This window comes from Poecilia latipinna, unplaced genomic scaffold (assembly GCF_001443285.1).
Source record: "Poecilia latipinna isolate Pla-1442-1.1 unplaced genomic scaffold, P_latipinna-1.0 Scaffold70, whole genome shotgun sequence".
Classification (NCBI taxonomy): Eukaryota; Metazoa; Chordata; class Actinopteri; order Cyprinodontiformes; family Poeciliidae; genus Poecilia; species Poecilia latipinna.
This window is the reverse complement of record NW_015112686.1, coordinates 288,548-304,021: the sequence shown is the minus strand read 5'-3', so window position 1 is coordinate 304,021 and position 15,474 is coordinate 288,548. Positions and strand designations below refer to the sequence as shown.

At 39.8% G+C, this 15,474-nt stretch overlaps 1 protein-coding gene across 5 annotated transcripts in view; it reads right to left on the bottom strand.

The window, feature by feature from the left end:
- Positions 1–15,474, bottom strand: part of LOC106934796 (synaptotagmin-2-like) — a 61,667-nt gene that overhangs the window by 14,416 nt on the left and 31,777 nt on the right. For 3 of the 5 annotated variants that reach the window (XM_015014935.1, XM_015014928.1, XM_015014955.1), the window contains exon 3: positions 15,103–15,161. The exons of 1 other annotated variant lie outside the window; for it this stretch is intronic. The gene's annotated coding sequence lies outside the window, so the exon portion shown is untranslated. Of the gene's footprint in view, positions 1–7,971; positions 8,293–15,102; positions 15,162–15,474 lie in introns of those variants that run through there. One more of the 5 variants, XM_015014947.1, reaches the window with a different exon arrangement.

Here is a 15,474-nt window from a genome sequence, read left to right as displayed (position 1 = left end):
CTAAACCCAGTCAGCCACATTTGCTTCCCTCCAGCACAGACAGTTGCGTCTGCAGCAGCTGTCGGCAGATGGCCGATCTGTGCAAGTGGAAATCATAACCCATATTTTCATTCAAACTTCATATGTGGTTCAAAGCCTAAAAACATTTTGCCAATCACTTTCAAAATGGCCTCTCAAAGAGTAAATTGGGACCAGAGTCACACGACTGTTCCTCGGGGCAACGGTTAGGAGCATTGGGGCGACAAATTAAGTATCGAATATTAGGCCCTGTGAATATGCTGTTGTGTTCGAAGACGAACAACAGAAATAGCTACTAGGATGCCATTAGTCACTGGGTGGTATGGGTTCTAAAAAATGCAAAGAAAACTAAATAATATGTCCCCAGTGACATAATTCAAGTCCCCACAGAGGCCCCCGCCATCTGTGACATTACGGGTTATGTGTGGGTGGGCTGAGTGGTTGGCCTCCAGCTGAACTAGCGGTGCATCCTGTGCAGCTTCATTTCCTCCAAGTCTAACTGATGTTATGGTTGCATTAATATGGGTTGGTTTCCTTAGAAAATTTGCATTAATTCAGATATTTGCAAAGTTCTACGCATTAGGAAATCCCTTTTCTTCAAATTTTTTGATTCAGGTTGAAGCAGTTTTAGATAATTCTCATTGAGCATGTGATATGATTAATACTTGGATTTTTCATACTATGTGATTTCATCATCTGAATCCCAATGAACTATTTAAAGCATAACCTATACGTTTCAGAATTATGAGAAACACCCATTAAGGTTTGCTACAAGATAAAAATATTGGCTCTATTAGCACTGAGTCACAGCTGACCTCTGATCTCTTGGGAACTTGATTTAAGAAGAAAACGTGAACTGAGCCAGCTACAGAACAAAGAAGGAAATATTTTAGAGAATCTCTTAGTGAGAAAAATTCCTGCTTTGGAAGAGCTGAACTGAAAAACTGGACTTGGTTCAATTAGAGATAATGTGCGGCTTTGATTCTGAATGCTTGCTACTTCATGGCAATTCTCCTCAACTGAAATGGACTTGGGGCTCCCGCAGTCATAATGGTGTCATTTTAGTCAATTTTAATAAGATTACAGGGTGGATACTGATGGCTGCAGTGCTTGCTATTTACCACAGAAATATGAGAGAGTCCGCTGAAGTAAGTCTGAATATATTCTGAGACTATTTTCAGTTGGATGTGCTCTGAACTGTGAACATCCGAATCTATGGTAATCACAGCGAAGCTCTCTTGAACTTACCCAAATTTACAACTGCTTAATGTAGAAAAGCAAAATATTCACTTGAGCGCTTGTCTTCCAAATGACTTGAGAAGAAATAGAGCAACGAAAATCCTTTGTTGTTTTTCAGTAAAATAAATATTAAGTGCATGACAGAGACATATTTCTTCAAGGTTGTCTACTGTGGTTACATAGCACTAGCTCTTTTATCATTTCATGACAGAGAGCCAAAACATGACAAGGCTTTGGCAAAGCTGGAGTCGCAGCTCATGTTCCAAAACGATGTGCCAGAACCAGACATTGTTAACCAAAAAGTCTTCAGCTCAAATACATCAATGAAAGCAGCCCAGATTGCATAGTTCCTCTTTGCGAAGATTAAAACACAACAATTAACTAACACATTTCAATGTTTTCACAATTTGGAACTCTTTAGCACTTATGCATATATGAGAATGGGTGATTTCCGTGGTGTGCAATAACAACATTGTATAGTCTTTTAGTGAATAGTTTTGCTCTGATTTTACATTATATGTGTATAAACAGAGAGAGAGAGAGAGAGAGAGAGAGAGAGAGAGAGAGTGACAAGGGGAGAAGGTTAAGAAAATTTAACCAGACCGTTTGACGCCGCACATCAGCTGATCAGTTGTCAGGAGAAAGCACTCTCCTGCCATAAGTAAATAAGCCCAGTTTTTTGTTATCCCTACTGGGATGTTAACTGGAACTATTTATTCAGTCAGATGACATTAAGATTTAGCTTTTCAGCAACATAGATTATGATGAATAAGAATAAATTCACCTCAGGCCCACCGCTAATTACTGTGGAAAATAATTGATATGGGGGAACTTCTCTTGAACCTGAAGTACCAACAGAGTCTTAGTAAATATTATGGACTCTAGCAGGAAATCAGAAGTGGTTCATCAATGTGTCTTTCAACAGAAAAATGAACCCAAATATGGACAAATGTACACATTTAATTCACCATACACAATCAAAAAAAAAAAAAAAAGATTAATAAAGAGTGAACAAAGAAACGACCCAGGCCTTTGGGCAATCTACACTAATTATATACTGTAATGGTTAAATAGCCTCATATTTCTCTGCTTCAGCCTCGTGAAAAGTTCTAGGAGAACACTACATGATCATGTTTTCTTTCATAAAGCTTAGTGGCATTTTGACGTGAATCACTTCCTTTAACTCTGTGAACGGGGCATTGGTCCCGACAGAGCATGCTCTCTTAGAGTGGCATTCTCCTAAAGGTTAATGCTTCACATACCGTTCTAATACATTAAGATGCAACATTCAGTCAAGAGTGGACTTGCAGCAGGACAAAATAATTCATGGTAGGACAACTTTACAGGCTTACTTTCTGATGACATTTACTAACTCTCACTCAGCAACTGAACTTTAACTCTGTCAGCTAAACAGCTCATGCTTCCATCCACGCCTGGACATTTTAAATAGCACACTGTGTTCAGCCTGGGGGGAGGGGAGCACAAATGCTTTTCAGATAAACATAAACGTTATAAAGATCCTTGAGGGGAAAACTGACCATCAATCAGTGATACTATCAGGGCAATTACACCTCCATGTCCACAAATGCAAGAGCATCGCGATGTCCTACTGATGGGAGGCCAGTAGCCGAGATAAGGATGTCAGAAAGTTATTTTATGCTTCATCTCGCTAAAGACAATTAGAGAAAAAGGCCTCGCATTCGTACACCTCTGCGGGTCTTGACCCAAAGGGCGGTGCAGACAGGCTCATTTACAAACCTGCTTGCATAGATAAAACAATGCTCATTCTCACCCGCGGCTGTGACTCAGCTATTATCAGGAGGGATACTTGGAAAGGAGGAGTGAGGCGCCAGCATTTGAATCCTGAGCCGAGGCACTTCGGGCATCATTTACAGCCAGTTGCCATACATCCTCCCTGGTCCCCCTCAGCACGGCCCCTTCCCCTGTCTCCCGATAGGCCGATTAATCATTCTGTCACGCAGACAGTGACCCAATCTGCATGTAAAACTGCGTAGAGGAAATGTGACACGAGCAGAGGGTCTCCTGCACCACAGCAGATAAGCAATGTGTAATAACATTCAGAGGGGAAAATTCTTAGCAAAGGAGGCCGTAAGTGAAAAATGGTTTTCAGGCGACGGAAATAATTCAAGGAATATGTGTATTAAAGAAGCAGTCTGTCATATTGAACTATTTGCTTCCATCCTTTCAGGTGGAGAATGAGATGAGGAAAAAGATTTACTACTCTTAAGTCTATTCACTAGATTTTGAGGTGAAACCAGTAGGTATTCAGAGTATCAAAGATTCATTTCGTATACACTGAAACAATAAAATGCAGGAAAAGCAGACAAAACGAATGAAGAGATGGTGGTTTGAAATTTAACAAGCTGTCATTGTAATGGCCAAATTTATAATTTACTCTCAAATTAGTTTAGGAGCTAAAATATGAAGGGATAGACCTTATTTATACTAGCACCACACGTTACATGGAATCCCAATAATTACTGTGCAGTACTGCACAATTAATGCTCGGATGCATTATTATTTTGTAGGTTTCATTATTCCAGGTGTTCCGCATTCACCTGCTTGTGCATAATACGATGTCTCAACGGGGGCTTGTTGCAGATGCTTTTGTCACGCGATTTTGTCTTTTGCCTCAGAAAGATGACTTCTTACAGGCATTTCAATGTAGATCTGGAGGCTGAAGCTGCCACACTGGGTCTGGAATTACAACTCCCACAAGAGGAGCTACAAAATTTTGAAATATGAAAATATTTCTCCAGTGGATGTAATCACAAGTTGGCGAGACTCTCTGAATAAGAGGTTTCCTGATTTCTCAAGCTCTCGTTTCAGTGGGAGGGGAATCTAACAGCATGCACTTCTCAGTTTTATTTATGTTAGATCTCTGCTGGCTCTCATGAAAAGTGAATCGCAAATTCTTAACAATTTCTCCGCCAATACCACATCTCAAAACACAGAACTTTCTTTGAGGATTTGATGGCAAGGAAATAATCTGCAGGTCATCAGATTATCTACTAAAATGCTGGAATACATCTACCTGTACGCAAACAAAACAAATACACCAACTACGCGACTTGACCACCTGTCAAGTTGCATTCATCCAAAAATATAATTAATTCAAAAATGTCTCTGAAAAGTCAATGTCGTGAACCTCTAGTGTTGCCTGTTCTAATTTGTACTCTATTTAACCGTCACAAACCTCTATTTCCACCATAAAGCAACACAGACAGAAAATGCAAGAAGGTAAAAATCTCACAACACCCCACAATGACAGCTGGCTCCACAGTTTAAAGAGAAGCCAAACTGCTCTGTCAGCACAGCAGGATGTGTGTGATTTGTGACAGCATCTGACCGTTTAACACCGAGGCGCCCTGCTGTTGTCTGCCAGAGACCCATCAGCAAATGGGCCAGGGCCCAAGCCTGGGAAGGCTCAGCCCTCAGTGCAGGGTGAAGAGCTGGTGGCGTTCAATGAGATATGCAAGTAAGATCCTTTTCAGCAATAATTTGCATTTAGAAAGCATACAAATATAAGCTTAGAGAGAATGTTTCAATAAAGTTGCAAGAGTTTGGACAACAGCAGCGACGTAGCCCCAGGAGGGCACACCCACTCTACCAGAATATTGCTTGAATTATTTGAAGCCTACACTATTACAGTAAGCCTCTTTCCTTTCTCTCTTCCTCTTTGAGCACTTTCAGCATTTGGGCGTCTGCTGCCTTCTTGGAAGGGAGTAAACAAGAAAAAGGAAAGGAGACTGGTGAACTTCAAAGCCTCGTCTCATTTTTCTGATTATGTATGAGAGACTCTGAGAGTATTTCTTAGTGTGAGAGCCACTGGGAGCGGCTGCCTGAGGTACAGACTTAATGAGCCTGTCTAAATGTTTTAAAGCCTGACAAAAAAAAAAAAGAACGATCAGAGCATGCTCAGTATCACATACTCCTTTGCGCTATTGGCATTAGAGAAGTAAACATGCAGCAGTAGCTCACAACATAAACATTGTTTGGTGGAGTTAAAATAAATAATAACTGGGACACACCAATCAGGCATAGCATTGTAATGACTGACAGATGACGTGAATCTCACAGTATAAGCCAGTTAGTGAGCTTCGTATTTGTACTGACTTAGATCATGTACAAAACTGCAGCTCTTGATGGCCCAAGCTGCAGTGAACATCAGCTACAAAAAGTGGACCACGGACATAACAGAGATAAATTGGGGACAGAGAAATGGGTGGTCAAACCTCACTGACACACAAGGAGAGCAAATGCTGACCTGTGGTCAGATCCAAAAGAGCAGCTAAGTGTAGTTTCCTTCATGTTTGGCTGAGTAGCCACACATGGGTCAAGGTGCCAGTATTGACCCCGAGGCCTTCAACAATGGGCAAGTAAGAACAATCAGAGCATGCTCATTATCACAGTCCTCTGTATTATTGGCCTTATCAAAGTAGACATGCAGCAATAGCACTCAACTATTGGTGGAGATTAAATAAATAATAACTGGTATAAACCAATCAGGAAATAAATTATAATACCACAGCTATCTTTCCATCAGTTAATTGGCGCAATATAAGACAGTGAGCTTCATAGATGACATGTCAGGAGCTGGAAAATAGTGTTAGGAAGTTTGCTAAAACCTAAACTACAATGGCAAGACAACTGACTCAGATCACGGCCAAAACTGAAGCTGCGGTTAAAACTTAGCTATAAAAAGTGATCCAAGAAAATAATTGAGAACACAGCCATGCAAGGTTAAGTCTCACTGATACACATGGAGGACAAAACCTAGACTGTGGTTCGGTCCAACAGTGGAGCTTTGTAGCCACAGACCAGTCAAGGTGCCAGTATTTATGGTCACCACATTCAACAATGGGCAGGTGAGCAATGGACCACAGAATTGTTTATGTATATTTTGAAGGGTCTGCATAGTGGTGTAATAGTTGCCACTGGTGCCTTGCAGCAAGGTTTTGGATTCAGATCCAATCCAACCAGCTTTCATTGTGTATTTTGCATGTTCTCCTGGAACATGCATGTGTTTTCTCTGGTTATTCTGGTTTCTGCCTCAGTCCAGAAATATGAGAGTGAAAGTAACTTAAAATTCTACTTTGCCCCAAGTATGAGTGTGTGGGAATGGCTGTTTGCCTTTTATGCCTCTCCAATGCATTGTAAACCTGTGGGTGTAACTTGCCTTTTAGCTATTTGCCTCTAGGAGGACACGCTGACCACTCTCAACCCTGTGTGAGGACACACAGGTACAGACAATGCATGCATGGGTGGATGTTTTGACCCACCTGAACACTCACCATTGCTGTATCACTCCTCCACACACACACAAACAGCAGAATACACTTAGCAACAGCTCAAAAGCTCCCTGGTTTCCTATCCTGTTTCTGCTGAATATAGTTTGACACTGGAGCCTGATGTAGAGGAAATAGGCAATCAGAAGTATTGTCTTTTGATACTCCAATGAGTCAGAGTGGTTTCGTGAGATATTATTGACTTGCACAATATCAGGCAGCTACTTTTTACATTCCGACTGAATTTTATACCAGAATACCAGTTTTTGTGTGTATTTAATATAGTAGTGTTTATTGTTAACTGCATTTCTAAAACCTCAGAAATCATTTGCTCAAGACATAAAATGTTGACTGCTGTAATAAACCCAGATAGTAAACGTGGATCATATTTCAAGGTTTCACTTCAGGTCATATGAGGATATGTGGTGTCAGAGAAATATGTGCATAGTAAAGAACCCCACCTAAAGAGATATACTTTTTAAGAATGATAGTATTCAAAGCACAATTTCCATCGCACTTTGTTGTGGTCGATTTGTTATGAGGAATTTGGATGAAATGAACCTCTTACACATAACGATGCTAATGACAGGTTCCAGCCAGAAGCATAAGAGTCAGCAGCCACCAGTATGAAGTGCAAGCAGCCCAAAGATAGGTTTTTGTCCTTGGTACAGTCACCTCAGTGCTGCCTGAGCTAAATGTCCCATGAGGCACAGCAGGGAAAAAAAGAGCATCCTGCAGCACTTTATAAAATCCCCACCCATCTCTTTATACTCCTCAGCACAACTGTCAGCCTCTTTTTACGTTGGATTACTCAGCCTTTAAAGGTAAAGACCAGAGGGGGGGCTGGCTCCTGTTTTGTTACGATATACAGATACAACACATCTGTCCTGGGAATTCATAAGAGTAGCATGTTCTTCCTGGCTCCTTGTCAGTGTTCGAGATGCTGGTGAGACTAAAAAGGTAAGCAGGGTATCTGTCAGCATGGCAGCCTCCAGGAGACTCTCCGAGAGAGGGGTGCACCTAGCAGCAGAGGCTAACCACGGCATGATCAATGAAAATAATTGAGTACCACTGTTAAAAACCACAACTCATCCAAAATCCATACAAAAGCTCTGTACTAAGGAGGACATGACTTATGACTTCATTTTATAGGACAGACTAGGATGCAAGTAACTGAGTATTTAATAGGGAGACATTAATGTAGCTTGGAGTAAAGTTGCAACAGCACAAAACAGAGACTAATACACAGTTTCACCGTGGTGTAATCAGGAAAACACAATGATATAAATACTAACTTTCTTGTTGCGGGTGAAAATACAACACTACTATAGCCAATAAGCTATTACAGATTCCTCATACGCAGTGTTCCTGCAATCCCAAGAACAGAGTTGAAATACACCCTTACCAGCGCTACCGTAATTGCGTAATCCTGTTCTCCACAACGGGCAAACCCCTTCACCAAACAGGCACTTGGGGTTAAAATGACAGTGCCTGGATGATGTGCCTCGACCGCTCTCCCATCAGCATCAGAAACTGCAGTCCTCTTCGCACTGTTTCCACTGCAGCAATACTTGTTCTCCTGCATACACACTCACACACACACACACACGAATGCATACCCACACACACGCACGCATTCACTCGCTCTGTAACTACCCCCACCGCTGTATCTCTCCATCCCCTCATACTCTTCCTCTCTCCACTCTGTCTCTTAGCCTGAAAGGATCCCCCTCCCCTCCTTTTCACCTCTCCTTCCCTCTCCTAGCTTTTCCCCAGTTTATCTCCCACCCCTTCCCTCCGCACCAGCGGTGCTCGCTGCTCGGACGACTGATTTGCGATGCTGCTCACAGGGCGCTGCATGCAGCAATCTGTGTCCCGACGCGTAAGGGCAGACCAAAAGCATCCATATGCTTGTGGGATTGTGGGAGCCACCAGCATCCGTACTCTCATTCAAAGAGAGCTGCTGCTACCCTGGGAATCCATGGAAATCAGATATGTCCCTGAGCTGCAACTCAGTGTGGGGGAAAGTGGATGTAAATTTAAAAAAAAAAGAAAGAAAGGGTTATGGCATATAAGATTAATCTGAGATAAAAAGAGGAAAAGGACAAAGTTCTTGCTTGCTGAGTTGTTACAACAGTAGTTATTTGTACTTTCACTACTGCCACTGTCATCAAGAATAATTTAAATTTTTGATATTAGCATTATAAACAAATAATAAAAAATGGTGTGTACATGTATTTTAAAAACTTTAGCTGACCTACAAATGTTTGCCATTCCATCCTGCGTTACCAAACCTCTGAAGTTTATAAAAAGGTTTTTTTTGAAAGTCCCAAAAGTCTAAAAAAACTGCCATATTTTACCATATTTTTCAGCAAAGCGATTCTGTAAATCTCCTCATTACGGCATAATGACAGCCTTCTTTGCTTAACACCAGTGGTGAGCCAGACACTTCGGAGCCCTTTGGGTGTTGCTGTGTGTCGCCAAGAATTATAGTCCTCCTCCCAAATGAATCACACACCTTATTGGCCAGCAAAGAGAACTTGATCCAAAGATCAACGTAGTCTTAATCAGTAAAAATGGGAAGCAGAAAGAGTGAAGAATACTGTGTTTTTTTTTTTTATTTTGCTTTGTTTTACTTTTACTCTAATTATACAGCTGCAAACCTGCTTTTAATAAGAAGTGATAAACTAATTAAAGGGGAGGTGAGACAAGAAAAGTAGACATGTTTGTAAATGGTCCCCTATTATACAACAGCAATTCACTCGGTTAACAAAATTGGCAAGCCTTAAAGGATAAGACTAGTTTCAGTGTAAGTATGTATTGCCACCTAAGTTCAAGAAAGTAAAATACTGTATGCACTAGCAGAGATTTATTTATTTTATAGCAACAGGGTAATAAAAATAATCTAATTTGGAAAGTGGGCTGTAGCTGAGGAATGTAATAGTGCCAGTGTTGATTAAGCTACTAAGAATCCGCCTTAATTATCCAGGTGGTCCCAACTTTCACATGAACTTTTTATATGAATGCTCACAGTCTCAAAAGAGAAAATAAAGACAAGTCAATCATAAGTTCTTCTTCGGTCTCTTTTGCAGCTACAACCTGACATTAAAACACTACAGTTCAGTGCCACGCTGAGAATAAAACAAACTTTTTTTTGTTTTACAAATTTCTGGTAAGTGGAAAATTTCAGCAACTTGAAGCTAGGAAAGTTTTTGTTCTAAAATAGTAATTATTAATAGCACTGCTACTAGCTGTCTTGCTACCTCTGATTTATGTGGTCATGTCACAGACTTTGCTGCAACAAAGTCTGTGATGCCCAATGAAGCAAGTCACATTTTTTAAAAAAATGTGGCTATTGTCGGTTTAAAGCTTTCATCTCAGTAAATAAACACCATTGTTTATTTACATTGTTTAACAACATCTTTGGTCATAAGATGGTTAGCAAGCCATTTTATCGTGGCTTGATAAAATAAGCAAACATTTGAGCAAAACTAGATGGGGCTTAAAACAAACACCTGGCTAGATTAAAATGTTCCAGTTGCCTCAGAGCAGCAAACAAATCTATTTATGAGGCATAAACAAAAAAGTGTTTGTTTGGAAGTCATGTTTTTGAGACTTTTATGTTTTCTAATGAGCTGAACATGTGTTATTCGAGTGTTGGAGCAGATTTTGTTTTAAACAGATCTATTGAGATGGTTGGATGGCTCCCCAGGAGAGCTTTGATGGTAACATTTTTGAAAGCCAAACTTTCCAGAAGCATAGACTTCTACAAACTGTCAACAAATTAAATTCAAATAATGTGTTTTTCACCAAAATCCACCCCTTACAAGTAAAAAAAGTGTCACATTTTAGCCCAATTTTTGTGCAAAGGGGCCCACTTTGTACTTGGAGGGTAAGGTTAGATTTTGTTATTGATGCATCAAAAGGGACCTCAAAGAACTTCAAAACAAAAAGGTGAATTCTTTCATTTTTCACATTATTCTAAAACACATGTCATGTGGGTTAAGCATTATACGGCTGAGTTGTCCTGGTTTGTGACTTTTTAGTTGACTTGTCAGAAGTTCTACGTCTTACTTTTAAAATCTGTGAGACAGAACTGAGAGACATCCTGACAGGGTATGCCTCTGATCTCTCTGCAGCAGTACACCTCCATATTGTTTTATATAACAGTGAAAAAGAGCAAGTCAAACTCATTCGCAATGTGCACCCAAAGCATTAACAGTAATTGTTCTTTCTGCAACCAAAATGTTTAACTCATAAACAACTCTGGTCATTTTGCTCAGACTCGTGTTTTTTTTTTTTTTGTGCAGTCAGAGTAACACATTTCTTGCAGTCTGTCGCCCTGAAGCCCTGGCAGGTTTGTTTTAGTGGCTGAGTGGGAACAGAGTATTGATCCAACCAAGATTCATAGCTTGTTGGATAAACCCATCGTGACCGGCGCTGGTGCCTTTTCTATCATGCAGGAGGCGCACAGAAGCACTGACTTGTAGAGACATGAGGCTAATACTTTTATTCTTGACATAGATTTATGCTGCTTATCACTGCCACTTCAGCAGATACTAAATGTATGTATGGATAATCCAATAATTATCAGCACAATTTCATCAAGTAAGGAGTAAAGGAAGGAGAAAAAAAAATCCATCAGACTTGACTTCAAACTAAACAGGCCAAGCCTCCAGAGAGATTCAGTGAAAGCTGGAATACATATTTAATAAAGCACACATGCAGCATGTATCAAAAGCTGACTGTGAAGCCATTAAAATGCACCACTCTGAGTTTTGAAAGAAAATGACGTATAGCACCGTATGTTTTTTGTGCATTACTTACACTGACATGAATGCATCTCCCAGAATCTCACTTCTGAAGACCAGAAAAAAAATGCAAGAATATTAAGCCTCGAGGACATCTTCCATCAAATTTATTTCTAGACTGCTACTTAGCCATTCCAAAACTTTACATTTCCCCCCAGGTAGCAATTATGTTGATTTTGGGTGAATGTTTGGATTCCCTGCAATGCTGAAAAATGAAAAATCTTTAGCTTTCAAAACCTTCAGAAGAAGAGCCCCACCCCAAACCATGATGCTGCCACCACCATGTGTTACTACAGTCTATGTTCTTGTGATAACTTGCAGTGTTGTTTCAGTGTTGAAACTGTTGAAATTGGGGCCAAAAGCTTTGAGTTGGGTTTAATTAGACCATGCCATCGTATAGATTTTAAGATTCTTTTGTTAACTTTTAAAGTTTTAAATGGGTTAGCCCCTCCTTATCTTCGGGACCTTTTAAATTTCCAGTCTGTGTCCAGAACTTTACGATCAAATAATCAGTTATTACTTACAGTTCCTCGAACTCAACTTAAGAGGAAAGGAGATCGAGCTTTTTCTGTTGCTGCTCCTGTTTTATGGAATAACTTACCTTTCCAGATTAGATCTGCCCACAGCCTGGATCATTTTAAATCGCTTCTTAAAACTCATTCTTCTTAAAACTCACTCTTTGGCATTTAATTGTATTGTTTTGTGTTCTGTTTTGTCATTTGTGTTGTTGTTTTTGTACAGCACTTTGGTGCAGTTTTATACTTGTTGTAAAGTGCTATATAAATAAATTTGACATTGACATATTCCAACAACATTTTCAGATTTTTTTATGTTTTCTCTGGAAAATTGGACTTCTGTCTCTCAACCCTACTCTATAAATTCATAAACCTATGGAGAATAAGGGATAAATTCGGCACATTTTATAATGCAAGTATTTATTAGAAGTACTTTTGCCATTGTCGGCCTCTTGGAAGCCTTCCTTTTCGTCAGTATTTGAGTACGTCCTTTTTTGTCCAATGTTTTCCCCAACTATCGCAGCAGCACCATCACTGCTGTAAAACCTAAAAATGCTTATTGCAGAATCTGATTTATAAGGCATTTCAATAAAACATTTGTTTTATAGCGCCTGTATTTATGCAAACCAGGTTATGGTTGTATTTTATGTTTAACATTATTTTCATGTAACACATTCATCTGTTTTCCTGTTCCCTTGGAACAGGACGTATGTCACTATAAAAGTGGCAAAACGTTTGAAATGATTTATGAAGGTCCACGCTCCTGGGCAACACAATCCAGGCATTTTAACAGCGGTGTGTACGTGTTTGAAAGCCACTCTATCTTCCTGTTGTGTCCTTCAGGCTGCATAGTTTAACTTTTCCCTTTCTGCATGTTCTTGGGATGCTGCATGTGCCTATCTCCGTAAAACCTTTCCTCTTGCTTATGTATGATCTACTTCATGGAGGCTGTAATAAATCCTAACCAAAATGGGGTAAAAGGAAGTACAAAAAGAAACTCTAATGCTTATTTTCATCATAAGTAACATGAGAACTGGAGCTGCATTTGCACACAAAAGGACTGGTGCTGTTTATCAGAGGAGGTTAGGCTTGCAAACAGAAAGCTGTGTGAGTCTGTTCCATCTGCACCATCTTTTCACTGATTGCTGCTTTCATGTAGCCATGATAAATATTGCATGCCACAGTGGCAGTTTAGCATTAGATCTGGTTCTGTTTCTCTGCCTGGTTGTGGCAGACGTGAGGTGACGCAATAATGCGATGCTGTGCATTTCATCATGTTGGCTCATTCAGATCAGGAAGAGTGAGAGGGAAACCTCACTGCTGCTGTCGCCTCCATAATGAGCCCCAAAGCTGCTTTTTAAAAAGCATCGGGCGAGAGTGCAGGAGGTGGATTTGATCTTGAAATTGTTCATAACATCAAGCCAGATGTACCCAAAAATTTTACCTTAGGTTTTAGTAGATAAGAATGTACTATAGATATGACTAATATCTACATTTTAAATATAAATCCTACTTTAGTTATGTTAATTTTTTTGTTTCAATTTACTTGTAATTCAAATTTCATTGGTTTCAATATTATCTAATTAAGTTTTTGTCACTATTGTACCACATCACAAAATAGTGACAGTTTTAACAAATATTTTTAAACAGGGATTTAATTTTTTTTTTTTTTTTTTCTTTGTTCCATAATGGCCTGTTGTACAAAAAAGTACAAAACATGGAAATATTGTAGCAACATCTCAAGACATCGGCCAAAAAAGTTAAGCTTGGACAGAAATTGTCATCCAAATAGAGAAGTCACCTAAACATACAGTCAAACTAGTTATAATGTGACTAAGAGATGATAAAGACAGATATTTTGGGGTGTCCATTTTAGAACCCTAATCTCAGTCTTTTAGAAAAATTGTGGGCAAAGCTGAAAACGAATGTGTGAACAAAGTCTGATTCAGTTACAGCAGTTCTGTCTGAAGGAATAGACCAAAATTCCAGCAAACTAAATAGAGAAGCTTGTGGGAGGAGAACCAAAGCAACTAACCAAGGTTTTCTTTTTAACTGGCCATTGTACCAAATACTGTAGAAATGTATTGAAATTATGACTTTCTACAATGCAAGCTCTCTTTGGGTGTTTTGATATTCAGACAACAGAAATAATTTGGGTGACTTGAACAATCCCAACACAGAAAAGGTCTAGCATGCTTCAGTGTCCGACAGTGAGGAAAAGGATTATGTCTTCATGCTGAGTATGTAAATATCAGATTTCAACAGCAGCCTCCAATGTAGGGAATGTCTCTGAATAGATTTTGAGCTAACTAAAGTTAGTATTAATGAGGCTGGCAGAGGGCAGAGAGAGACGAATTAAATGAGTTTCAAAGCAGCAGCCCATAACTGCCCTTCCAGGCACTGATGTTTTCCAGTAGGTTTTATTAGCTTTCTGTAGCCGCTGTGGTACTCACGCTTACATCACTCATAAAAATGACTGGGATTAATCAACTGAGTGCTGGCGAGTGGGGGAAATGCTGAAGCATGGCGTATAAAGAGCAAATCTAACACTAAATCATGCTTGTTCACACTGGGCTGCTCCTTCATCCTCAGCACGCCTTTCCTGCTCTGTTCACACTGCAGTTGGCTGCCTCCTCTTTTTTTTTTATTTAAGAACAGATGGGAAAACTCAGCCCATGCTTCATTCTGACATCTAGTCGAACCTACAACATGTGACCGAGCACCAAACTCAAATCAATTTACATTCAGCTGATTTGTGACATAAATATCGGATGTGCATGGGAAAACATGGAGTAAATCAGTGTGAAGTTTAAAAAAACCTTCCATCGTATCTCAATTCTAAACAAAATTCAAGAAGATCTGCCTCTCAGGCCAGTTGCTGCTTCAACCCTACAGCTCATAAGAGTGTTATATTGTTGGACAGCTTCAGAAAGCATCCAGCCATGGACTGTCTGCCAACTGGGCCATGACATCAGTGGACAGTAAGGGCACATATGTAGGCTGGATTTCTGCAGAGGATGAAGGTGGGTATCAATGTGCAGTGATCTGTCCCCAGTAAAAAAAAAAAAAAAAAAAAGGACAGTCACAGCAATAACTGTGGCTCTTTCTTATGGGGTGAGTAAATTTCTATCCATTTCTTCTTTCTCATATATTTGAAAATCTCAAATGGTATAGTCAAACACAAGGGAGATCTACTTCTGGCATACTCACAGCCAAAATCTGTTGTCTTAGCTGGAAGTTATCACAGTGAGTGTTTTCAGTCCAAAGTCCTAGAAGAAAAAAATAAATAAAGTGAAATTAGGAAAGAAAAACACTTTGCAACGAACCAAGTTTGGTTTGGAACGAAGTACGGTTTACATAAATGGCGATGTCTTGTTACTCTTCCAATTACAGAACAACTGGGATGTATATTAAGATGGCACCTTACATAACCACTGAAACACAAACAAACCTGACAGAAAAATGTCTCCTTGTCACAAAGACAACCTGATGTCTAAATCTGCTTAAATCCATAAAAGTGGGGGACATGTAAAAGATTGCTGGCAGCCAATTTGTTGCACACTGCTGCCCACCAACAAATGA